Source organism: Cherax quadricarinatus, chromosome 9 (assembly GCF_038502225.1).
Source record: "Cherax quadricarinatus isolate ZL_2023a chromosome 9, ASM3850222v1, whole genome shotgun sequence".
Classification (NCBI taxonomy): Eukaryota; Metazoa; Arthropoda; class Malacostraca; order Decapoda; family Parastacidae; genus Cherax; species Cherax quadricarinatus.
The window spans coordinates 20,588,870-20,615,691 of NC_091300.1; the positions used below are offsets into that span (position 1 = coordinate 20,588,870).

Genomic DNA, 26,822 nt, shown 5'->3' on the forward strand with positions numbered 1-26,822 from the left:
GGACACCGCCAGCAACACGACCACCGGACACCGCCAGCAACACGGCCACCGGACACCACCAGCAACACGACCACCGGACACCACCAGCAACACGACCACCGGACACCACCAGCAACACGACCACCGGACACCACCAGCAACACGACCACCGGACACCACCAGCAACACGACCACCGGACACCACCAGCAACACGACCACCGGACACCACCAGCAACACGACCACCGGACACCACCAGCAACACGACCACCGGACACCACCAGCAACACGACCACCGGACACCACCAGCAACACGACCACCGGACACCACCAGCAACACGACCACCGGACACCACCAGCAACACGACCACCGGACACCACCAGCAACACGACACCCCCAGCAACACGCCCCCCGGACACCACCAGCAACACGCCCACCGGACACCACCAGCAACACGACCACCGGACACCACCAGCAACACGACCACCGGACACCACCAGCAACACGGCCACCGGACACCACCAGCAACACGACCACCGGACACCACCAGCAACACGGCCACCGGACACCACCAGCAACACGGCCACCGGACACCACCAGCAACACGACCACCGGACACCACCAGCAACACGACCACCGGACACCACCAGCAACACGACCACCGGACACCACCAGCAACACGACCACCGGACACCACCAGCAACACGACCACCGGACACCACCAGCAACACGACCACCGGACACCACCAGCAACACGACCACCGGACACCACCAGCAACACGACCACCGGACACCACCAGCAACACGACCACCGGACACCACCAGCAACACGACCACCGGACACCACCAGCAACACGACCACCGGACACCACCAGCAACACGACCACCGGACACCACCAGCAACACGACCACCGGACACCACCAGCAACACGACCACCGGACACCACCAGCAACACGACCACCGGACACCACCAGCAACACGGCCACCGGACACCACCAGCAACACGACCACCGGACACCACCAGCAACACGACCACCGGACACCACCAGCAACACGGCCACCGGACACCACCAGCAACACGACCACCGGACACCACCAGCAACACGACCACCGGACACCACCAGCAACACGACCACCGGACACCACCAGCAACACGGCCACCGGACACCACCAGCAACACGACCACCGGACACCACCAGCAACACGACCACCGGACACCACCAGCAACACGGCCACCGGACACCACCAGCAACACGACCACCGGACACCACCAGCAACACGACCACCGGACACCACCAGCAACACGACCACCGGACACCACCAGCAACACGACCACCGGACACCACCAGCAACACGACCACCGGACACCACCAGCAACACGACCACCGGACACCACCAGCAACACGACCACCGGACACCACCAGCAACACGACCACCGGACACCACCAGCAACACGACCACCGGACACCACCAGCAACACGACCACCGGACACCACCAGCAACACGGCCACCGGACACCACCAGCAACACGACCACCGGACACCACCAGCAACACGACCACCGGACACCACCAGCAACACGACCACCGGACACCACCAGCAACACGACCACCGGACACCGCCAGCAACACGACCACCGGACACCGCCAGCAACACGACCACCGGACACCGCCAGCAACACGACCACCGGACACCGCCAGCAACACGACCACCGGACACCGCCAGCAACACGGCCACCGGACACCACCAGCAACACGACCACCGGACACCACCAGCAACACGACCACCGGACACCACCAGCAACACGACCACCGGACACCACCAGCAACACGACCACCGGACACAACCAGCAACACGACCACCGGACACCACCAGCAACACGACCACCGGACACCACCAGCAACACGACCACCGGACACCACCAGCAACACGACCACCGGACACCACCAGCAACACGACCACCGGACACCACCAGCAACACGACCACCGGACACCACCAGCAACACGACCACCGGACACCACCAGCAACACGACCACCGGACACCACCAGCAACACGACCACCGGACACCACCAGCAACACGACCACCGGACACCACCAGCAACACGACCACCGGACACCACCAGCAACACGACCACCGGACACCACCAGCAACACGACCACCGGACACCACCAGCAACACGACCACCGGACACCACCAGCAACACGACCACCGGACACCACCAGCAACACGACCACCGGACACCACCAGCAACACGACCACCGGACACCACCAGCAACACGACCACCGGACACCACCAGCAACACGACCACCGGACACCACCAGCAACACGACCACCGGACACCACCAGCAACACGACCACCGGACACCACCAGCAACACGACCACCGGACACCGCCAGCAACACGACCACCGGACACCACCAGCAACACGACCACCGGACACCACCAGCAACACGACCACCGGACACCACCAGCAACACGACCACCGGACACCACCAGCAACACGACCACCGGACACCGCCAGCAACACGACCACCGGACACCGCCAGCAACACGACCACCGGACACCGCCAGCAACACGACCACCGGACACCACCAGCAACACGACCACCGGACACCACCAGCAACACGACCACCGGACACCGCCAGCAATACGACCACCGGACACCGCCAGCAACACGGCCACCGGACACCACCAGCAACACGACCACCGGACACCACCAGCAACACGACCACCGGACACCGCCAGCAACACGGCCACCGGACACCACCAGCAACACGACCACCGGACACCACCAGCAACACGGCCACCGGACACCACCAGCAACACGGCCACCGGACACCGCCAGCAACACGGCCACCCGACACCACCAGCAACACGGCCACCGGACACCACCAGCAACACGGCCACCGGACACCACCAGCAACACGGCCACCGGACACCACCAGCAACACGGCCACCGGACACTACCAGCAACACGGCCACCGGACACTACCAGCAACACGGCCACCGGACACTACCAGCAACACGGCCACCGGACACTACCAGCAACACGGCCACCGGACACTACCAGCAACACGGCCAGGTATCAGAAAGGTACTAAGGAGAGTAATAAATGATAAAAATAATCAAGAAAACAAGGATGACCTCTTGAATAGTCTACCAAAAATATATAAAACATGGGAGCAAGAGATAGTGCATCAAAAAATGCAGAATGTCCATACCACAACAGATGACTCGAAACTATCTAGTCACCCACATGGTGCTAAACCAGACCCATCCCCCAGTCATAGCACTAATACCCACAGTGCTGGTGCTGGCCCAGGCTCCCCCAGGCATAGCACCAATACCCACAGTGCTGGTGCTGGCCCAGGCTCCCCCAGTCATAGCACTAATACCCACAGTGCTGGCCCAGGCCCAGCCGCTGACCCAGACCCAGCCCCACCCCCCAGCCCCAGTGCTGACCCAGACCCAGCCCTACTGCCAGCCCAGACTCTCCTAGGGACACTACCCAAACCACCACAAAAACAGTAAATATACAACCATCATTGCACAAGACCGTGGCCCACAGTACAGATGTTGGAGAGGAGTCTCCTCCTCCTTCCTCTACTGGGGAAAGTAGATGGAATCCAGGACGGGGTGGCCCTGGCTTGGATACTGAGGATTATAGTGCAGTCCCAGAACCTGCAGAAATTGACAACACACCTCCCAACAATTCTCAACCAAAGGTGAATTTGTGCAAATATTATGCTTGGGGCATCTGTAAGCATGGAATAACAGGGGAAAAAAATGGGACATGCAACTTTGACCATCCTAAAAAATGTAGCGACCTCCTGTCTAAAGGAGTGTGTCGTTCTTCTTCCTGTACTTTCTTTCACCCAAAAATGTGCCACTCCTCGGTCCTCCAGAAGCAGTGTTACAACATCGAGTGCCCTGCATACCATCTAAAAGGGACCAGGAGGCACAGACCCCACAAGACAAACAATAGTAGCTACGACAACCCAACTCCAGGTGATTTTTTAGTGGCAGGAAACGAAAAAAGAAAATGGAAGGAAATAACAAAAATAGTCCACCACCTTGGAGCCTTGTTGGACTGGAGGCGCAGCCAGTGGCCACCCATGGCCCTCCAGAATTACAACTACTGATGCCAATAACAAAATCCCCCCAACAAACACAGAATACAACCTCGTTCATATTTGCTAATATACAGGGCCTTAAGCCATCCACCAACAACAAAATACCTTTTATCAGTGGACTTCTAGTGGAGTCTAATGCAATGTTTGCAGCCTTCACAGAGACTCACACAAAAGATCACTTTGACAGTGAAATATGGATAAGTGGTTACAACCTTTTTAGATGCGACAGAAAAAACAGGCAACAAGGGGGGAATGGCCTGTATGTCAGAGTCCCTTATCTGCACGGAGTTGCTGAACACCACAAATGAGGTAGTTGAAGTTCTATCAATAAAGATCGAGAACCAAAACCTAGTCATTGTGGTTGTATACAAGCCACCAGATGCAACCTCACAACAGTTCAAGGAACAGCTACTGAAAATCGATTACTGTTTGGAAAACCTTCCAGCTCCATCCCCAAACATCTTACTGCTTGGTGATTTCAACCTAAGGCATACAAAATGGAAGAATGTAGCAAATAATGTTATAGCTGAAACAATCCCCGGAGGTAGCGCAGATGAAAGGTCACACACACACATGAGCTACTAAGTCTCTGCGAAAAACACACCTTAAGCCAGCAGATAGTGGAGCCAACAAGACTAGAAAACACACTTGACCTTATCTTCACAAATAATGAGGACCTGATAAGAGACATAAGAATATCAAAAACAACTAATTCCGATCACAATCTAATCGAAGTCCAGACGTACATGCATAGGGGTCCTGAACAGCAGAATGCATGTACCTGTGAAGGTGTCTTCACAAAATACAATTTCAACAACAAGAACATCAACTGGGACCAGGTAAACCATGTCCTAAACGAAACATGTTGGGAAGATGTCTTAAATGACATGGATCCAAACCAGTGCCTTGAAAGGATCAACTTCCTGGTAGCCGAAGCATGTTCTAGGCATATTCCCCTAAGAAAGAAGAGCAGGAGTAAACTGGAGAGAAAAAGACGCTCCCTCTACAGAAGATGACAAAGAGTCACTGAGCTCCTCAGGAGTGCTAGAATATCTGATACACGAAAGGAGGCGCTGACCAGGGAAGTGGAAACTATCGAACTTAAGCTAAATGACTCTTACAGGAACCAGGAGAGGCAGGAGGAGCTTAAAGCTATTAGTGAAATTGAAAGAAATTCAAAATATTTCTTTTCATATGCCAAAAACAAGGCAAATACCACATCTAGTATCGGGCCCTTGCTCAGACAGGATGGGACTTACACAGATGACAACAAGGAAATGAGTGAAATATTGAAATCCCAGTACGACTCTGTGTTTAGTGAACCACTAATCGGTCTGAGGATCGACGACCCAAATGATTTCTTCATGAATGAGCCTCAAAACTCCATAAATGTATGCCAGATTTCCGACATTACCCTAACTCCGATAGATTTCGAAAAAGCCATTGACAACATGCCTATGCACTCAGCCCCGGGCCCAGACTCGTGGAACTCTGTTTTCATTAAGAACTGCAAGAAACCCCTCTCGCGTGCCCTAAGTACACTATGGAGGAGGAGCTTGGACATGGGTGAAATTCCACAGTCACTTAAAACAACGGATATAGCCCCACTCCATAAAGGTGGCAGCAAAGCATTAGCTAAGAACTATAGACCAATAGCTCTGACGTCCCACATCATAAAAATCTTTCAAAGAGTGCTAAGAAGCAGGATGGCAAATCACCTGGATTCCCAAAATCTGCACAATCCAGGGCAACATGGGTTCAGGGCAGGTCGCTCCTGCCTCTCACACCTACTGGATCACTATGACATGGCCTTGGATGCACTGGAAGAAAATCAGAATGCAGATGTAATATACACAGACTTTGCAAAAGCATTTGACAAATGCGATCATGGCGTAATAGCCCATAAAATACGTGCTAAAGGAATAACTGGGAAAGTGGGGAGATGGATCTTCAACTTCCTAACAAATCGAACACAAAGAGTAGTGGTCAACAGAGTTAAATCGGAGGCTGCCATAGTGAAGAGCTCTGTTCCACAAGGCACAGTACTCGCCCCCATCTTATTCCTTATCCTCATATCAGACATAAACAGAGATATACACCACAGCACCGTATCATCCTTTGCGGATGATACTAGGATCTGCATGAGGCTGTCATCTGCTGAGGACGCGGTTAACCTCCAAGAAGATATAAACAAAGTTTTCCAGTGGGCAACGGTAAACAATATGATGTTCAATGAGGACAAATTCCAACTACTCCGTTATGGAAAACTGGAGGAGATAATAACTAGAACAGAGTATACTACTGACTCCGGCCATACAATAGAGCGGAAAAATAATGTAAGGGACCTGGGAGTAGTAATGTCTGAGGATCTCACTTTCAAGGATCACAACAGTGCCACGATCGCACGTGCAAAGAAAATGATAGGATGGATAATGAGAACTTTCAAAACGAGAGATGCCAAGCCCATGATGATCCTTTTCAAATCACTTGTTCTCTCTAGGCTGGAATACTGCTGTACATTAACATCTCCATTCAAAGCAGGTGAAATCGCAGATCTAGAGAGTGTACAGAGATCCTTTACTGCACGTATAAGTTCTGTCAAGCACCTTAACTACTGGGAACGCTTGGAAGCACTTGACTTGTACTCGTTGGAACGCAGGAGGGAGAGATACATCATAATCTACACTTGGAAAATCTTGGAAGGAATGGTCCCAAATCTGCACACAGAAATCACTCCCTACGAAAGTAAAAGACTGGGCAGGCGATGCAAAATGCCCCCAATAAAAAGTAGGGGCGCCATTGGTACACTAAGAGAAAACACCATAAGTGTCCGGGGCCCAAAACTGTTCAACAGCCTCCCATCAAGCATTAGGGGAATTGCCAATAAACCCCTGGCTGCCTTCAAGAGAGAGCTGGACAGATACCTAAAGTCAGTGCCGGATCAGCCGGGCTGTGGCTCGTACGTTGGACTGCGTGCGGCCAGCAGTAACAGCCTAGTTGATCAGGCCCTGATCCAGCGGGAGGCCTGGTCATGGACCGGGCCGCGGGGGCGTTGATCCCCGGAATAACCTCCAGGTAACCGGACACTACCAGCAACACGGCCACCGGACACTACCAGCAACACGGCCACCGGACACTACCAGCAACACGGCCACCGGACACTACCAGCAACACGGCCACCGGACACTACCAGCAACACGGCCACCGGACACTACCAGCAACACGGCCACCGGACACCATCAGCAACCACGGCCACCGGACACTACCAGCAACCACGGAAGTCTATCATCACCATGGTAACTGTAACATCTCATTACTTTTGCTGAGTCACACAGCTGATGCTTTCCTTCTTGCAAGATCTGTGGCAGGTGAGTAAAGAAAGGTTCTATGATGAGTGTTATAAGCAAGCTGGAATACCCACCGGTGGTCAAATATGCTGTACACAGTTGCATGACCCACCAGCTGATACACACCTACCCTCCACCACTACTGCAACACCACTGAGATGTCCCGACTCCCGGCTGGGTCCTGCCTGCTTGCTTGTCTGCGTCAGTCAGCCAGCCAGCCAGACACACACAGACTGCCAGTTAGCCATTCACTCACTAACGTTATTGTTCTTAATCTATCATCACTTTTATCGACATCTCACTCTTGTCGCTCACCAGCCATTTTTTCATCTTTCCTCAACATTATCCTTTCTTCCGGAATCTCTGTTTACTGTTTTACTTGTGTTCATCAGCTGATCTTCACTCCCCTCCCACACGTACTTTACCAACCGCATGCATTTATATAAAATACTTCACATGGCAATTTAAAAAATAATAGGGGGGGGGGAAGAGGGAGTGAGACACGACGGCAGCAGCGGCGACGGCGGAGTGTGTTCGCCTAGAAACAAAGTTCAACATCACCCCCTCAGAGCACCAGCTCGCACCCACCCAAGGTCAACTGATGGTGGGAGTCTCTCTCTCTTACACCTCTCTAATACACCTCCTGGATTGGCTAGCTGCTGCCACGCCTCAAGGATGCACCTCTCTGATTGGCTACTTGACATTTCTCCAGCATCCAGAGTGACGATTGGCTAGTATGGGTCGCATACTTGCAGCTTAAACGCAAAACAAAATATATATCCCGTATAGTCCCGTAGCTGGATCGCTAGCGCACTCAGCTCACACACTGAGATCCGGGGTTCGAATCTCCGGTACGGCTGGAAAACATTAGGGACGTGTTTCCATAAGACACCTGCTGTCCCTGTTCGCCCATCAACGTAAAATGGGTACCTGGGTGTTAGTCGACTGGTGTGGGTCGCATCCTAGGGACAAAACTGACCAAATTTGCCCGAAATGCTCAACATAACAAGCGGCTTTCTATATATTAGTATATCATTGATGTCAGCTAGGACTGTATACCATGTACATGTACTTGTAGTAAATAAAGATATAATAAACAAAAATAAGTATAATGCTTAATTACTCAATTCTATACGATAGCTGCACAGCAGAAGGAAAAGCTGGTTCTGTTTTCCTGTTATATGCCAGCATGCCTGAGATATTGATATGTATTGATAAAGCCACTGGATGGCGAAACGTCTACAATAAAGATACCCAGATGTTGCACCTGTGTCTTAATTTCATGCCTGAGATAGGAGACTTCTGTAGGGCGACAAAGATATCATTAAGTATTTCGCTATGGATTAAAGATTTTATCCGGATTATTAACCCGGAGAGTTAGCAACCCAGGATAAACCAATAAAGCCACTATGTTCGGGTTATTTCCATTGGGGTCCTTGGGTAGGGTAGAAGTCGCAGTAGTCGACGAACCCAAAGTACCTACTTGCTGCTAGGTGGACAGAGGCATCAAGTGTATGAAAACATGCCCAAAGTTTCCACTTGTGCTGGGATTGAATCCAGCCCCATCAGATGTTAATCACTTACTAGAGCCACGAGGGTTTCGTTCCTGAAGGGCGGGAATTATTATGTAGGTATTTCCTTCTCAAAGATGGGTCACAGGTATGTTAGGATTCTTTTTTCATTCTCCGGGTGATATCTTTACCTGTGATGGGTTTCGAGACTTTACCTACTGTCGCAGCTCGGCCCTGGGCCAGGCTTGTCTGGTGCTTGCCTACTCAGGGCAACTACGCTGTTGCTGCTGGCGACTCAAGCTCATATATCCACCACAGCCTGGTTGATCCCACTTGGTGGAGGTACTTGCCAAGTTACCTCTTGAAGACTTTACATTTATCCCAGCAGTATTTCTATCTTCTGTAAGGTATTAAAAATCTGGGACCAATGATGTTGATACAGTATTCTCTAATCAACTCACTACCTACTAAGATACTAACTCAAGAATCGTCAATTACACTGGGGAGACCTGAAGCTCACTGCTTCACCATTTTACTCACAATCGAAGGGACGAGGGGTCGATTTCCAAGTGGGTTGAAAAATATAGCCAAATCTGATGACACTTACTGTCCCTCTTCACCTAACAGTAAATAGGTTCCTGGGTATGAGGCTTTGGTTATTTTACATTAAAAACTTAATGTAATATCTGAAGCAGATATAGAGAGTACAAAAATATGGGTACGTTAGACAAGGTCCAAAGAAGTTAAAAAATGGCTTTCAGAGCTGAAAGGTCAACACTAATACCCACGCTGGCTGACAGGGACAGACATGATAAGTATATATTAAGAATAAATAATAAAGAGGCCACAGTTGTAAGTTAAGAAAAAAAACGATCGGCAGGATACAAAAAATCTTCACAGAATGGTTGACCAATGCAATGAACTAAAAGAGGAACTAGTAAGTGTTACAACTATGAAAAGGGAAGCATGATAACGACACATGCTGCGAGAAATTGACAAGGTGGACAAAGACAGGATGTACCAGAGATGGGACACAGAAACAAGGAGCCGCAATTGGAAGTTGAAGACTTCGATGAGTCAAAGGTATGTTAGGAAGTATTTCTTCAGCCACAGAGTTGTCAGAAAGTGGAATAGCCTAGAATGTGACGTAGTGGAGGCAGGAACCATACATAGTTTTAAGACGAGGTTTGATGAAGCTCATGGAAAAGGGAAAGAGGGCCTAGTAGCGATCAGTGAAGCGGGGGGGGGGCAGGATCTATGAATCGACCCCTGCAACCACAAATAGGCAAGTACAAATAAGCGAGTACTCATGGAGCAGGGAGTGTGTGGACCTACTAGTGAACAGCGATGAGGCGGGGCCAGGAGCTGTGAATCGACCCTTTCAACCACAAATAGGTGAATACAGAGAGAGAGTCAATGATTATGGTTTAGTGAGTCGCCAGAAAGGTATGTTAATCACACGTAAGCAACCTTCCTTATTAATGCTAGCGACTACTTGACATCATAGCTCTACTTCATTACATAATAAATTCATAATATTGATCTGTAAAGGAAGTTTTCTGAATGTTGTTTGCTAAGGACATTATTAACAGAACCACAAGTGGAACTAGAACTCAGGTGTGTTACAAGGCACTGTGCTCACTCGTCCCTAATGACACTATGCTCACTCGTCCCTAGTGACACTGTGCTCACTCGTCCCTAGTGACACTGTGCTCACTCGTCCCTAATGACACTGTGCTCACTCGTCCCTAATGACACTGTGCTCACTCGTCCCTAATGACACTGTGCTCACTCGTCCCTGTCAGCATAGTTGCTGATCCCCTGTATATGTATATGTTATCTGAGTATCATAGTTAGTACCATCCATATGGTTTACACAGTTGACCCCTTATTAGGCTCAGTGGCTAGCATGTGTGACGTCACGTGTTGCCATAGATCTGTTAACCAATTTCCAATGTTCCATCCAAGGTAACAAGCATCTGTGTGTTATGGTAGATCATTTCACCAGATATTGTGAGTTAGTTCCTATTGCAGATAAGACTGCCGAGACTGTAGCTAAATCTTTCAAGGAGCGTATAATCTGTAGGCATACCACCCCTAAGTCCCTAGTAACAGATAATGGAGGTGAATTCTGTAATGAGATTCTTGAGAATTTGTGCACCTTGTACAAGATCTCTAAATCCACCATTGTTCCTGATCATCCTGCCAGTAATGGGTTAGCGGAACGAACCAATAAGAAAGTACTTGATGTCTTGAGAGCCACTATCAATCCCAACAGTGAAACCTGGGATGAAGTTATAACTGATGTCCAATGTGCCATAAATTCTACTTACAATGCTTCAATAGGTGACACTCCACATTATGCGTTGTATGGTGTAGACAAGCGTTTGCCTTACGAGTTATATTCTGCACCGAAACCCAATTACAACCCTGATTATTTCATAGCAACTCGTACCAGCTTAGCTCAAAGTGTTTTTAGAAGAATCCGTGAGACACTTTGTAAGTCAACAGCAGAATTTACAAGAGTAACTAATAGCCATGCTAAGCCAACCAAAGTTAAAGTAATGCTGACTAACTTCAACAAAACATCCCCAATGCCTAAGCTTGATCAAAAGTTTGTTGGTCCTTATCGAGTAGTTGGACATATCAATGGCAATAAGTATAAGGTTAGAGAAATTAGTACTGGTCAGTATAAAGAATCGCATTTAGATCATACGAAGTTAGTATGTAATGATGATGATGATATTTCTACCCAGATTAATGTGACAGATGCTGACAATCCTCCTGACTCTGTACCCTCTACCTCTAACAGTCAGATGATCAACCTGAATGTTGCTATTCTTTGCGTACACGACAAGTAATGAGAAACCCCCAAGTATCTTTTGTAGATACTTGTTCAGATCTCCCTCAGTCAAGGCATGTGTTAGCCATTGCAAAAGAATTCGATCCTCCCAAAGACGATAACCATTCTGCGTATGTAAATCTTACCCTCGCAGAGTTGGGTTTAAATGTACATAGCCTGTATAATTAGATGTCCAAGATGAATGAAGTTGTCAACTGTGTGTTTATTATTAGCTGATCAGCTTTCAGAATTTTTTTGTGTTCACATTCCCTCCAAATTCTGAGATATAGCAGTATGACCTGAGCACGCCAGGTCTGTCTTTGCTGTTAATTACTTTCCACCTTTGTAAATATATATTCTTCCTCAGAATCCGTGAGTGCATGAATACAGATCGATCGATCAATTCCATCTTTTATTATACTATGATTTGTTCTTATAATTCGTAATGCATTACATTAACACCCATTATGATACCACCCATTACGATACCATCCATTAGTTCTAAGTTACACATGTCTTTGCTGTTGTATAGAATCAGCCCAGAGCCACCTGCCTGTTCAGCCTATAGCATAGCACGGTATGTTGAGACGACATATGTAACATGACCGAGCTGTCAGCATAGTTGCTGATCCCGCGTATATGTATATCTGAGTATCATAGTACCATCCATGTTTTACATAGTTGACCCCCTTGCTAGGGTCAATGGCTAGCATGTGTGACGTCACGTGATGCTGCATGTGAGCGTCGACGCGCTGTCCCTCTCTCACTCCACACATAGGTCTACAACAGACAACAGGCAGGCTGGGCTCCCTTGTCACACACTGCTAATGTAAGTGTTACCATTCAACAAGTGTGTAACTCCATCATATCTCCACGAACCCTCTCAACATCCCTAATGACACTGTGCTCACTCGTCCCTAATGACACTGTGCTCACTCGTTACTAATGGCACTATGTTCACTCGTTCTTCAGTGCCATTACAGTGAGATGTCAGCAATGACAATGGCATGTGTATCATTAGCAACAGAATTATGTATGTAATATTTGCTCTTAGGCTGCGTTTAAACGATACGAGTCGAGTCACATCAAGTTTTCACTATACTACTCCACCATTCAAGGGAACTGTTTTGTTTGCACTTTTTGAAGATCCGTTCACACCAAGAGAGTCGAGCTGAGTCAATTCACGCTGAGTCAAGTCGATTCATGAATATGGCGAGACAATTTTTTCGTCAATCAAGTTTCTGAACTAGTGTGGTGGGAATTCACACAGCTGAAGGATTTGATCAATCTTGTTGTGGGGGCGCCCGGCACTATGATCATTGTGATCCTAGACACTGGGATCACCCTGCACTATGATCCTCGTGATCCTAGACACTGGGATCACCCTGCACTATGATCCTCGTGATCCTAGACACTGGGATAGTGACCTCATCTCAGTAGTGTGAAAATAGGTTGCTGGAGTGAATTCAACAGTTAAGATTAATAATAATAATAACCTAGGGTGTATTTATAAAGAGCCAAATAATTTATCAATGCATTTAGTGACTTTTTAATCATGCATAAAAAATGTCGTTGATATCCAAATCAAATAACTAATAATGCCATTAGCATTACTGACAATAGACATAATGAGAGATTTAGTACCTCTGGAAACACGTGACTGAAAGCACCCATATTCGGTTACTCTTCCTCCTCCGACCCCGAACCCACAACAGAGCATGTAGTGCTGCAGGTGGTGTCCATACCACTTGACAGCTGACACATGACTATTATCGATTCTTCCTGTGTGAACAGAAGTCATTCTGACTAGTTAAATGGCTCTGGTGACTCGACTCGTTTGGCGTGAACGCAGCCTTAGAGAAGCTATGATCTGATCCATAGCCGTTGGGCATCTGTCGAGAGGGCCTAGATTAGATCATTTTGAATCCAGGAGTTCAAGGGGTAATACGTATCGTTGCAGTTCTTTAAACGCATCTCTGTACAATAAACAGCAGGACTGAGGTTGGTTATCATTCTCAGTCTATCTGGTGTATTACAAACACAAGTAAAGAATGACCTGCAACCTGGTCGTAATGGTTTTTTTTTGGGAGCAAAAACTCAGCAGTACTATATAACCTGTATTTATATATACAGCTATGTACACTATGTAAATGAGTTGAATTTAAGTACCACGATGACAGACTGGCAAACAGAAGCCAGAGAAAGCGCCGTACTCAACCAGCTGCTAGACGAGTCCAGCAAATGTAACTACGAGTGATACCACGTTGCCTCAGCACTTAGCGGTCTCGCCTGTGATTGGACAATGAACCAAGGTACTGATTTAACGATGGGTACCCTTATCGTTAAACCCTTAGCACCTGATTCGCTGGTTGGGAGGCAGCCTATATGGAAGTGTGCACATACGCCGAATAAATCGTACCATCCTCTTTGCATGCCACATAGTGTAACCCACAGTATGACCAGACCAGAGAATAACAGGTGCAGCTACAGCGAGGGAAGGTGAAGAGCGAGTTCAGTGAGGTGCAGCTATGAGGACAGTCATGCTGAAACAGAAGTACCTCAACTATCCTGCTGGCCTCAATCAATGGGCGTTTTCTACACATTTATATTTCAGAGCGCGAGTGTGCAAAAAGATAAGTGCTAGCACGCACGCAGCCCTACCCTCGCACAGGCATAGAAAATCATTACAAATACAACAAAAAAAAAAAAACATTAAATTTAAGTTAAAAGTTTCTCTCTGTCTTGAGTTTTACCTCAATTCACCCGACGCCCACCCTCACTAGTGGCTCAAGGAAAGACTATTTTAAATATTTTTTAATGATATAGAAGTTATCAGATCTATAATACGGTTAAGTTGGACACAGAAGTGTACTGCACCTGTCTTCATGTGAGAATACATCTAAAATATTAGAACACGAACATATTTAAAAAGAGGTACAATGCTCTTGAACCCGGGAGTGAACCTTGTAGCGACCATGGAAGAGGCAGGGCAAGGAGCTGTGAATCGACCCCTGCAACCACACTTAGGCGAGTACATACATACATACACACACACACAGTAGCGACCAGTAAAGAGGCGGGCCAGGAGCTATGAATCGACCCCTGCAACCACACCTAGGTGAGTACACACATAGGCAGCCTTGATAAACCTCTACATAATGTGATTTTTTTGTAAATGCGACTGAAAGAGTGCATCCAAAATGGAATAGGTGAAAAAGCCTTCATATAACGATCAATTCAATTTTGAATGCACATTTCAAACTGAATTTGAAAAAAAAATCCCTGTATACAATAGCTTTACTGTAATACACAAAGTAGTATTCCTGAGAGTCACTGGTTTGGTCTAGATTAAAACATTTTCCTACACCTCTTCCTAACCCCTCGCCCTCTCTCCTCTCAACCTGTTGTGAGGATGAGCGGATCACCATTAGCTAATTAAGAGTCAACTAATTTTCCCTGAACAAATAAACAGAAGGCTTGTGTTTCCGGTCAACATAAGAGGTCGCTATCTGCCTCAAAATATTATTAGAGAATTTAATATTTTGTGATTTCACGGTATTCACAACAAACCCACAATATGGAGAATAAATCACCTTCTGGCCTTCTCCCCTCACTCTCTCTCTCACTAGCAACTACATAATGACCGAAACGTCACGTAAAGTATCCTTTCAAAGATGTCCGGAATCTGTGGTTTAGTACAACCAGGGTACTGTGACCTTCATAATTACAAGGGCGATGTCGTCTGCTAAAATCTTAACAGAGGCACCGTGCAGTGTTGCTAAGTTAATGAAAGCAGTTACCTCACGTCTTGGAGTGATACTAACCTAATAATACTTCACAGTTACCATTCTCAGGTTTCTGAAGAATGAATCACTTTTAATTTCGTCATTCAGCGCGCACTTAGAATATTACCAACCAAGAGGTACCCTGGTACTGAGGTTACAGTTTTAACTAAATAGAGGAGCAACTACCAGGATATGGCAACACTATATCTGCAGTAAGTAAGGATCAATGTTGCTGAAGTAACTAGCTCAGGCTCACATTGCAATGCTTCATGCCTTACAAGCATTAAACCATCTTGCATGATGAGTGAATTTACACAAGAACGATCCTCCATTACTGAATATGACAACAGAACCATCCTTCCTCCGTGATTGAACATGATGAAACCAGCATGTGTAACCGAATACCTGGAGTATACATGGAGAGAGTTCCGGGGATCAACGCTCCCGCGGCCAGGTCTGTGACCAGACCTCGTGATGGATCAGGGCCTGATCAACCAGGCTGTTACTGTTGGCCGCACGCAACCCGACGTACGAATCACAGCCCGACTGGTCAAGTACTGACTTTAGGTGCCTGTCAAATGCCTTCTTGAAGACAGCCAGGGGTCTATTGGTAATCCCTCTTATGTATGCTGGGAGGCAGTTGAACAATCTTGTGCCCCTGACACTTATTGTGTCGTCTCTTATCGTGCTAGTGACACCCTTGCTTTTCATTAGGGGGATGTTTTGCATCGTCTGCCGAGTCTTTTGCTTTCATAGGGAGGATTATAGTGTGCAAGTTTGGTAGTAATCCCTCTAGGATTTTCAAAGTGTATATAATCACGTATCTCTCAAACCTAGGTTCTAGGGAGTACAGGTTGAGAAACTTCAAGCGTTCCCAGTAATTGAGGTGTTTTATCTCCGTTATGCGTGCCGTGAAGGTTCTCTGTACATTTTCTAGGTCAGCAGTTTCACCTGCCTTGAAAGGTGCTGTTATTGTGCAGCAATATTCCAGCCTAGATAGAACAAGCGACCTGAAGAGTGTCATCATGGGCTTGGCATTCCTAGTTTTGAAGGTTCTCATTATCCATCCTGTCATTTATCTAGCAGACGCGATTGATACAATGTTATGGTCTTTGAAGGTGAGATCTTCTGACATGATCACTCCCAGGTCTTTGACATTAGTTTCTCGATCTATTGTGTGGTTGGAATTTGTTTTATACTCCAATGAAGTTTAATTTCCTCACGTTTTCCATATCAGAGTAACTGAAATTTCTCATCACTGAACTTCACATTGTTTTCTGCGGCCCATTTAAAGATTTGGTTGATGTCCGCCTTGGAGTCTTGCAGTGTCTTCAGTGGAGGACACTGTCATACAAATTCGGGTGTCATTTGCAAAGGAAGACACGGCGATGTGGCTGAAATCCCTGTGTGTGATATGAGGATGAGGAACAAGATGGGAGCAAGTACTGTGCCTTGTGGAACAGTTTTTCACCGTAGACGCCTTAGGCTTTCCTCTGTTGACTACTACTCTGTGTTCTATTTGTTAGAAAATTATAGATCCATCTACCAATTTTTCCTGTTATTCCTTTATCACGCATTTTGTGCGCTATTACATCATCGTCACACTTGTCAAAGGCTTATGCAAAGTCTGTGTATGTTACATCAGCATTCTGTTTGTCTTCTAGAGCATCCAGGACCTTGTCATAATGGTCCAGTAGTTGAGAAAGACAGGAGCTACCTGCTCTAAACCCATGCTGCCCTGGGTTGTGTAACTGATGGGTATTTAGATGGGTGGCGATCTTGCTTCTTAGAACCCTTTCAAAGATTTTAATGACATGGGATGTTAGTGCTATCGGCCTATAGTTCTTTGCTATTGCTTTACTGCCCCTTCTGTGGAGTGGGGCTATGTCTTGTTTTTAGCAGCTGTGGGACGACCCGTGTCCATCCTCCCTCTCCATAGGATGTTAATTAAAAGCACATGATAGGGGCTTCTTGCAGTTATTGATGAACACGGAGTTCCACGAGCCTGGGCCTGGGGCAGAGTGCATGGGCATGTCATTTATCGCCTTTTCGAAGTCATTTGGCGTCAGGATATCAGATAGGTGTGTGTGTGTGTGCGTGCCAAACTCCGTGTCTCATAAAAAATTCATTTAGGTCTTCGACTCTCAGTCTGGTTAGCGGCCCGCTTAAAAACCGAGTCATATTGGGACTTGACAGACAGGCAAAACTATCCTGCATAATGGAGTATGACGGGAAAACCCGTCCTGAATGATGGGTTAGGTAAACATCTTCTTCCAATCTTGTAGAATGTAACGTGGATCAGCGTTGCTACACAATTTTGAAGTTTAAAAATGAGCTTGAACAAGATGTATATAATCTGGATGTTTTCCAATAAAGGAATAGGCGCCTAACTACAAAAATGTCAAACAATTTTAGTACAAAAGATTAAAAAAAAAAAAAAACTGATGAACAGAAAGATTGCAAGATGACGTAGGCTAGGCGGGTGAGGCCATTAGAATAGATTCGCTCTGATGGGTTAACAAGGAACACGAACATTAAACTCGGGGAAAACCATTGGGTGAGAAGCGTCTAGGATTGACATCTTTGTGAACTTTATTGCAGTCTTTGGATAACTCAATGAAAAGATTAACAGAGGATTCAAAACCACTTTTATCGGTAGAAACTGGCCTAAGTCGACACAATTTCAATTCAGCAAAACTATAAACTACTGCAGCAACAACCACCACCACCTCCCTATTACAACTAGCAACCACCAGCATGAGTTAAAGTGTTGACATGTTATGCGCTTACCACGCTTGCTCTTTAACTTGGAGGTTGCTAAAGCAAGCATAGCCTAGTCATCCCTCGTCTCCTCACTTGAAGATTCAGATCCTCCTAAGTCCCGTGGTTCGGTTAGCAGCGCACTCACCTAACATACCGAGTGTCCGTGGTTTGATCCCCGGCAAAGGTGGACACGTTGGACATATTTCCTTACACATGCTGTCCCTGTTCACCTAGCAGTAAGTAGGTACCTGGGTGTTAGTCGACTGTTGCGGATGGCATCCTGGGGGGAAGGGGTAATAGACCCTAGATAGGGCTGGGCCTGGAAATCAGCAGAGGCAGGATAGGAAATCTTAGCCTATATCACTGACGTGTAAAAATAAAAACTGAAGTATACAGTAACTATGTAACACCTATATTACCTTGCTTCAACTATGTAACAGCTATATTACCTTCAAGTAACTATGTAACAGCTATATTACCTTCAAGTAACTATGTAACAGCTATATTACCTTCAAGTAACTATGTAACAGCTATATTACCTTCAAGTAACTATGTAACAGCTATATTACCTTCAAGTAACTATGTAACAGCTATATTACCTTGCTTACAGTAACTATGCAACACAGCTATATTACCTTGCTTCAAGTAACTATGCAACACAGCTATATTACCTTGCTTCAAGTAACTATGCAACACAGCTATATTACCTTGCTTCAAGTAACTATGCAACACAGCTATATTACCTTGCTTCAAGTAACTATGTAACACAGCTATATTACCTTGCTTCAACTATGTAACAGCTATATTACCTTGCTTTAACTATGTAACACGGCTATATTACCTTGCTTCAACTATGTAACACAGCTATATTACCTTGCTTCAAGTAACTATGTAACAGCTATATTACCTTAATTCAAATATGTAACACAGCTAGATTACCTTCAACTATGTAACACAGCTATATTACCTTGCTTCTAGTAACTATGTAACTTATATTACCTTGCTTCAAATATGTAACACAGCTAGATTACCTTCAACTATGTAACACAGCTGTATTACCTTGCTTCTAGTAACTATAAGTAAGTTTATTCAGGTATACACAAATACAGTTACATAGAATTATCATACATAGCAGCATATGTGTACTATGTAACAGCTATATTACCTTGCTTCTAGTAACTATGTAACAAAGCTATATTACCTTGCTTCAATTACGTTATAGCTATATTACCTTGCTTCTAGTAACTATGTAACACAGCTACATTACCTTGCTTCTAGTAACTATGTAACACAGCTACATTACCTTGCTTCTAGTAACTATGTAACAAAGCTATATTACCTTGCTTCAATTACGTAATAGCTATATTACCTTGCTTCAACTATGTGACAGCTATATTACCTTGCTTCTAGTAACTATGTAACAGCTATATTACCTTGCTTCTAGTAACTATGTAACAGCTATATTACCTTGCTTCTAGTAACTATGTAACAGCTATATTACCTTGCTTCTAATAACTATGTAACAGCTATATTACCTTGCTTCTAATAACTATGTAACAGCTATATTACCTTGCTTCTAATAACTATGTAACAGCTATATTACCTTGCTTCTAGTAACTATGTAACAGCTATATTACCTTGCTTCTAGTAACTATGTAACAGCTATATTACCTTGCTTCTAATAAATATGTAACAGCTATATTACCTTGCTTCTAATAACTATGTAACAGCTATATTACCTTGCTTCTAATAACTATGTAACAGCTATATTACCTTGCTTCTAATAACTATGTAACAGCTATATTACCTTGCTTCTAGTAACTATGTAACAAAGCTATATTAACTTTGCTTCTAGTAACTATGTAACAGCCATATTACCTTGCTTCTAGTAACTATGTAACAGCTATATTACCTTGCTTCTAGTAACTATGTAACAGCTACATTACCTTGCTTCTATTAACTATGTAACACATCTATATTACCTTGCTTCTAGTAACTATATTACAGCTATATTACCTTGCTTCTAGTAACTATGTAACAGCTATATTACCTTGCTTCTAGTAACTATGTAACAGCTATATTACCTTGCTTCTAGTAACTATGTAACAGCTATATTACCTTGCTTCTAATAACTATGTAACAGCTATATTACCTTGCTATCATGTGCGAGTTCGACACGTGGATTAGGTAAGAAATACTCACGTAGGCTGGTATTACGTATAATTACAGACAAGGTGGGTTGCGCCCTTACAGCCGTGACCTGCCTCCTTGCTCACTCTCGTATCACTGGCTGACTGGCCGCCCAGTACCCATATGTGAGAGGGTCTTTGAATACTGCCAGGTCAGCACATGAGTTCAGACAGTGACTCAGGCAGAGACGGTTGGTCGTGAGTCAACTGGCAGAGTGGTTACTGGTAACTGGTTACTACTACCGAGAGCTCGGCGACGCTAACGTATGTCGTCCCGACATACAACTAATACAAACTAGAGATGGCAGGTATACGGCTTGGGCTGATTCTATACAATGTCAAAGTACACAACAATTAAACATTATAACATACATAAGTAGAACATTGGAATGGAAGCTTACGTAACTGAAACTGTAATGCAATACAAGGTATAATATAGCACAACTTAAAACTCAACAAATGAACATCGAACTCAACGTTGAGATTACACAATAGAAGTGATAAAAAAAATTTGATCGATCGATCTGTATTCATGTGATCTACGGATTCTGAGGGAGGAATAAATACAAAGAAAGAGTGTTTAACAGAAAGGCAGATTCGGTGCACTCAAATCTAGACTGTTAACTCTCAGAATGCGGAGAGAACATGAACACAAAAAAAAATTCTTGAACACTGATAAGTTGATACTGTAATTATTCATCTATACAGGTTATTTACTTTTAACCCCAACTCTGCTAGGGTGAGATTGACATATGCAGAATGGGTGTCATCTCTGGGAGGATCAAACTCTGTAGCATTGGCTAACTCATGCTGCATTTGAGGCAAATCTGAATTGGAAGTTACAAATGATACTTGAGGATTTCTCAATACCTGTCGTGTACGTAGGGAATAACGACATTCAGGTTGATCGTCTGACTGAGTATCAGAGGAAGAGAGTACAGGATCAGGAGGATTGTCAGAGTCTGTCACAATAGTCTGGGTTGGAACATCATTATCATCACATACTAACTTCATATGATCTAAATGCGATTCTTTATACTGACCAGTACTAATCTCTCTAACCTTATACTTATTACCAGTGATATGTTCAACTACTCGATAAGGACCAACAAACTTTTGATCAAGCTTTGGCATTGCAGACGTTTTGTTAAAGTTAATCAGCATAACTCTCGAACCTACTTTGATTTTGGATGGCTTTGCTCGAGTGTTTGCGACTCTTGTAAATTCTGCTCTTGATTTATGAAGTGTTTCACGGATTCTTTTAAAAACACTTTGAGCTAAGCTGGTACGAGTTGCTATGAAATCATCAGGGTTGTAATTTGGTTTCGGATTAGAATATAACAACTCATAAGGCAAACATTTATCTACACCATACAATGCATAATGTGGAGTGTCACCTATAGAAACATTGTAAGCAGAATTTATAGCACACTGCACATCAGGTATAACTTCATCCCAAGTTTCACTGTTGGGATTGATAGTGGCTCTCAAGACATCAAGTACTTTCTTATTGGTTCGTTCCGCTAACCCATTCCTGGCAGGATGATGAGGAACAATGGTGGATTTAGAGATCTTGTACAAGGTGCACAAATTTTCAAGAATCTCATTACAGAATTCACCTCCATTATCTGTTACTAGTGACTTAGGGGTGGTATGCCTGCAGATAATGCGTTCTTTAAACGCTTTAGCTACTGTCTCGGCAGTCTTATCTGCAATAGGAACTAACTCACAATATCTGGTGAAATGGTCTACCATAACACACAGATGTTTGTTACCTTGGAGGGAACATTGGAAATTAGTTAACAAATCTAGCGCAACTCTTTCCCACGGTTCGCTAGTAGTTGGATATACTTGGATTGGATTAGGACCATTAGCATTACCCTTATGTTGCATGCAGACACTACATTTCTTAACATACTCAGAAATATCAGTTGCCATACGAGGCCAAAAGTATTTCAATCTGGCTTGTTTTACTGAACGATCCATACCAGGGTGTGCAACACCTGGTACATCGTGAACTAGCTGTAAGGCTACATTCACTAGTGACTGTGGAATTACTAACTGGTATACTCTTCTGCTAGGAGTACCCAACTCGGCTGTTCGATACAGTAATTCTTGGTTCATGACAAAGTCACTGATGGGTGCTGGTGGCTTCACAGTCAGAATAAGATCTTCCTGGAGCAGGAATCGAATCACACCAGACCACATGGGATCTGTTTGTTGAGCATTCTTTACATCTTCAGCACTAAATGGAGGGTCTGCAGTTACTATACTAACATGTCGCGATAAGGCATCTGCGACTACATTTGACTTGCCAGGTAAATGCTCAAAGGTGGGATTGAACTCTTGGATAGTCAAGGTCCATCTAGCTAACCTTCCAGTAGGTTGTTTGTTCTGGAATAAAGGTATCAGTGGAGCATGGTCTGTCAAGACATGAACAGAGTACTGATAAATAATGTCTCGGAAGTGCTTTAAAGACCATACTATTGCTAAAGCTTCTTGCTCAGTTACTGTATAATTACGTTCAGCCTTCGTAAGGACTCGGCTAGCAAATGCAACTGCGTTGTACTTGCCATCGGTCTTCTGAGCTAGTACGGCACCTATGCCAATTGAACTAGCATCAGTTGTCAGATAGAAGGGCTTAGAAAAATCTGGAAATTTCAAAATTGGAGCAGATGTTAGCTTTTCTTTTAGAGTTTGGAATGCTCTTTCTTGATGGAAGGTCCAAACAAAAGGAGCATCTTTCTTAAGCAACTCAGTTAGAGGAGCAGCTATGGAAGAAAAATTGGCAATGAAAGATCTATAAAAACCTGCTAAGCCCACAAAGGATCTTACGGCATCAGCAGTTTTGGGAGTTGGAAAATTTAGTACTGCAGTTACTTTACTTTGGTCAGTCGTAACCCCTCTAGGAGTGACTACGTGACCAAGAAACTTAATTTCTGATCTGAAAAATTGACATTTAGACAGTTTGATCTTTAAATTGGCTTCTTCAAGCTTACCAAGTACTACATCAAGTCTTTTCAAGTGTGTATCCACGTCTTTAGACATGACGATTATGTCATCTAAGTACACCATAAGTGCATTACCTATGAGACCTCTAAAGATATTAGTCATGAGCCTTGAGAACGTGATAGGGGAAGATCGTAATCCAAACGCCATACGGAGGAAGTGATAATGACCTGTAGGAGTGGAGAATGCAGTTAGCTCTTGGCTGTCCTCGTGAAGAGGGACTTGCCAAAACCCTTGTAACAAATCTAGGGTTGAAAAGACTGTTATCTCCAATGTTACGTAAAAGATCACCCAGTACAGGAAGTGGGAAGCGATCTGGAATGGTTTTCGCGTTTAACTTCCTAAAGTCAATCACTGGGCGCCAAGTACCATCCTTCTTAGGTACTAGTATCAAGGGTGCATTCCAAGGGGAATTGCTAGGTGCAATAACTCCATCATCAAGCATTTGATTGATCAATTCTTCTGCGACATCAACTTGTGAATGAGGCATTCTGTACGCAGGTATGTAGATAGGTCTAGTACCAGGTTCAAGTGGAATACGATGGGACAATAAGTTCGTTATACCCATCTTCTCACCTGGTAAAGCAATGGCTTTACGACGTTTGTTCAACAGAGTCAACAAACGCTTGACTTCATCTGGGAAGTCAGTGGGAGCTAAGTCTTTCTCCTCAACTGGTGGAACAGATTGATCCAGTGAAGTGGATGAGGTCTCCCCGGCAGAAATAGCACCGACCCACTGGTCAGGTGACAACTCATCCTCTACCTGAACAGGGTAAGGATAGTGAACAAGGTCAACAAGATTGGTATTTGCTCTGAGGCGAACACTGTGACCAGAAGTGTTGGCCAGGTAGAAATGGATCTTACTATCTCTTACAACATGTAAGGATGGTTCAACATATAGACCTTTTACTTTGCAAGAATCACTGTCAACTAGGACGTTATCACCATCTGGAACACTAGGAACAACAACAGACACTCTAGTGAGAGCACTAGCCGCAACAGAGACGTCTTTCTGCAGACGGCATGTGACATCAACAAGAGATGGCATTACTAGTTTCAAGTAATCGTTTTCTGACAAGGCATCCCCTGTGGAGAAACTACTACTCGAACTAGCAGTCATTGCAGGGATAGGTTGTGCACTCAAGGCAATCTGAGTGTCCTCGGACACTTGAGGCATCGGACTATCCTGCAAGTCTGAAGGTATAGGTGGAACACTGATGGGAGTGACAGAATTACCAGTGCCTGACCGCTTGGGTACGCTACTGGAGAATGCATTAGCTTGTAAGGACTTAATCCGTACATCATACTCTGCAGCAGTATAACAGATTTCTGATCCAAGCTGGTAACCCCAGAATGGAACGATCAAGTCGTCAATTTGGGCATGCCATCGATAAGGGTCGAGCACAATGCGTAAGTCTCGCATGGAAGCAAAGCCCAGTAGAAGGTCACCAGGGAAAGTAATCTGGTCGACAACAAGGAAGGAAGCAGTGAAGTCTCTACCTTGGATAGAAAAGGTTAGGGAAGTCCGACCTCGGACACGCAGGTGAGAACCAGCTACTCCACTAAGGGAGGACACATGAGTCGGTTCTACGAGAAGGACATGTCGTAACTGCTTATCCTTAAACAAACTAGACCTAATAATATTGACTTGCGCACCAGAGTCCATGAACAAATGAACGGGCGCATTATAAACAGATGCTTGCACTATAGGGCCTATGGTTGCATTGGAAGTTATGTGCAAACAAAAAGGTGGATTGTCATCAGAAAAGACTTGTTCTACTTCATCCCCAAAATCATCTATGTCAGAGACATGTGAAGCAACATCATCAGCAGGGTTGTCATTCTCGAGACTGCTTAAGGCTTCAAAGGAATTGTGAACGGGGATGGTGTACTCATTATCACCTACTGTCACCATGGGACGGTTTGACTGGGGCGCTCGAATTCCCCCGAATTGGAAGAACGAGCCTGGTTCTGGTTAGTTTGAGAATTGGAAGAATGAGCCTGGTTCTGGTTATTTTGAGAACCACGATATCTGTTTCCTCTACGGGTTCTGCGGTTGGAACGACCACGGAAAGACCTAGAGTACTGAAGGTTATAGAGAGCATTGCACTCAGATGTGTCATGTCCATGTATTCTATGATAAGTACAGTAGGGAAGATCTGGGTACTCATCATCAGTACGACGTCTCTTAGGGTAACTATCAGGACAATTAATTGCAATATGGCCACGGAAACCACAGTTATAACAATTCCGCCGACTATGGTTACTGAATGTACTACGAATACTACGAGGTGTATAACGACTCTGTACACTGGTTCTTGGTGATCTCTGAGATGGTTGACGACCATGACTTGTCTCTGTGCTTCAAGACTATGTACATGGCCATTGAATAAAGGTAACGCATCAAGAGAATCACGAGTATAACTATAGTATCTCGGTGTCTGGGTCGGTCTGTCAGTCGGTAAGGAACTGTGAGGACTGATGACAGGGGCAACAGTAGCCTGAGAGGTCTGAGTGTCGACATTCACTAAAGTATCACTTGACGGTATGTGAGACATAATGGCAAAGTAACACGAGAACAAATAAGGCAAAAATAATGAACAATAAAAATGATATAAAATTCTAGAATTGAAATAAAAGATATACAACTAATTCTGCAGAAGTAATAAAAAAAAATGTTTAAGATACACTGCAAGAGGAAGGACAACTCAAGGTCAAGAAAAAATTTACATTGAAATATACAAGTAAAAATATTACTGGAGACTGAATTAAATGCAAAATGAGCTGTCTTTACTCTTGCTAATAAAGAAATTAATTAATTAAATTTTAAATCAATGTAAAAGTATAAAATAAAATTATTAAATTGTTAACTGGGAAATTTAAGTATTTTCTAAGAATGCATAGACAAAATTAAAATATAAATCATAAAAATATCAATAAAAGAAAATAATTCACTGCAGAACAAGTGCAACAAAATAAAGTGTAGAAATAATCACTGCAGTAATAAAGTGTCACTGGGAAAACTCAGGTTAAATAATGAAATAAAATTATGAAGAAAAAAACTGATTGAACACTTTAACTCTTAATTGTAAATTAGACAAAACAATTTACTCAAGCAGAGTAAAGAAAACACTTTACGTTAAAAGTAATTAAAATTTCATCAAGAGTGAATTTGTTCAAAGAAATATAAAAATATGAATAAAATAAAACAAAGGAACAAAACGGGTAAATTAACACTTACAGTGGCGGGGCACACAAC

At 44.7% G+C, this 26,822-nt stretch overlaps 1 protein-coding gene across 7 annotated transcripts in view; it reads right to left on the reverse strand.

The window, feature by feature from the left end:
• The window catches only part of PCB (Pyruvate carboxylase), a 194,496-nt gene that overhangs the window by 149,263 nt on the left and 18,411 nt on the right, over nucleotides 1-26,822 (reverse strand). Inside the window, exon 1 of one of the 7 annotated variants that reach the window (XM_070083293.1) lies at nucleotides 7,591-7,715. The exons of 4 other annotated variants lie outside the window; for them this stretch is intronic. The gene's annotated coding sequence lies outside the window, so the exon portion shown is untranslated. Of the gene's footprint in view, nucleotides 1-7,538; nucleotides 7,716-26,822 lie in introns of those variants that run through there. 2 more of the 7 variants (XM_070083291.1, XM_070083289.1) reach the window with 2 other exon arrangements.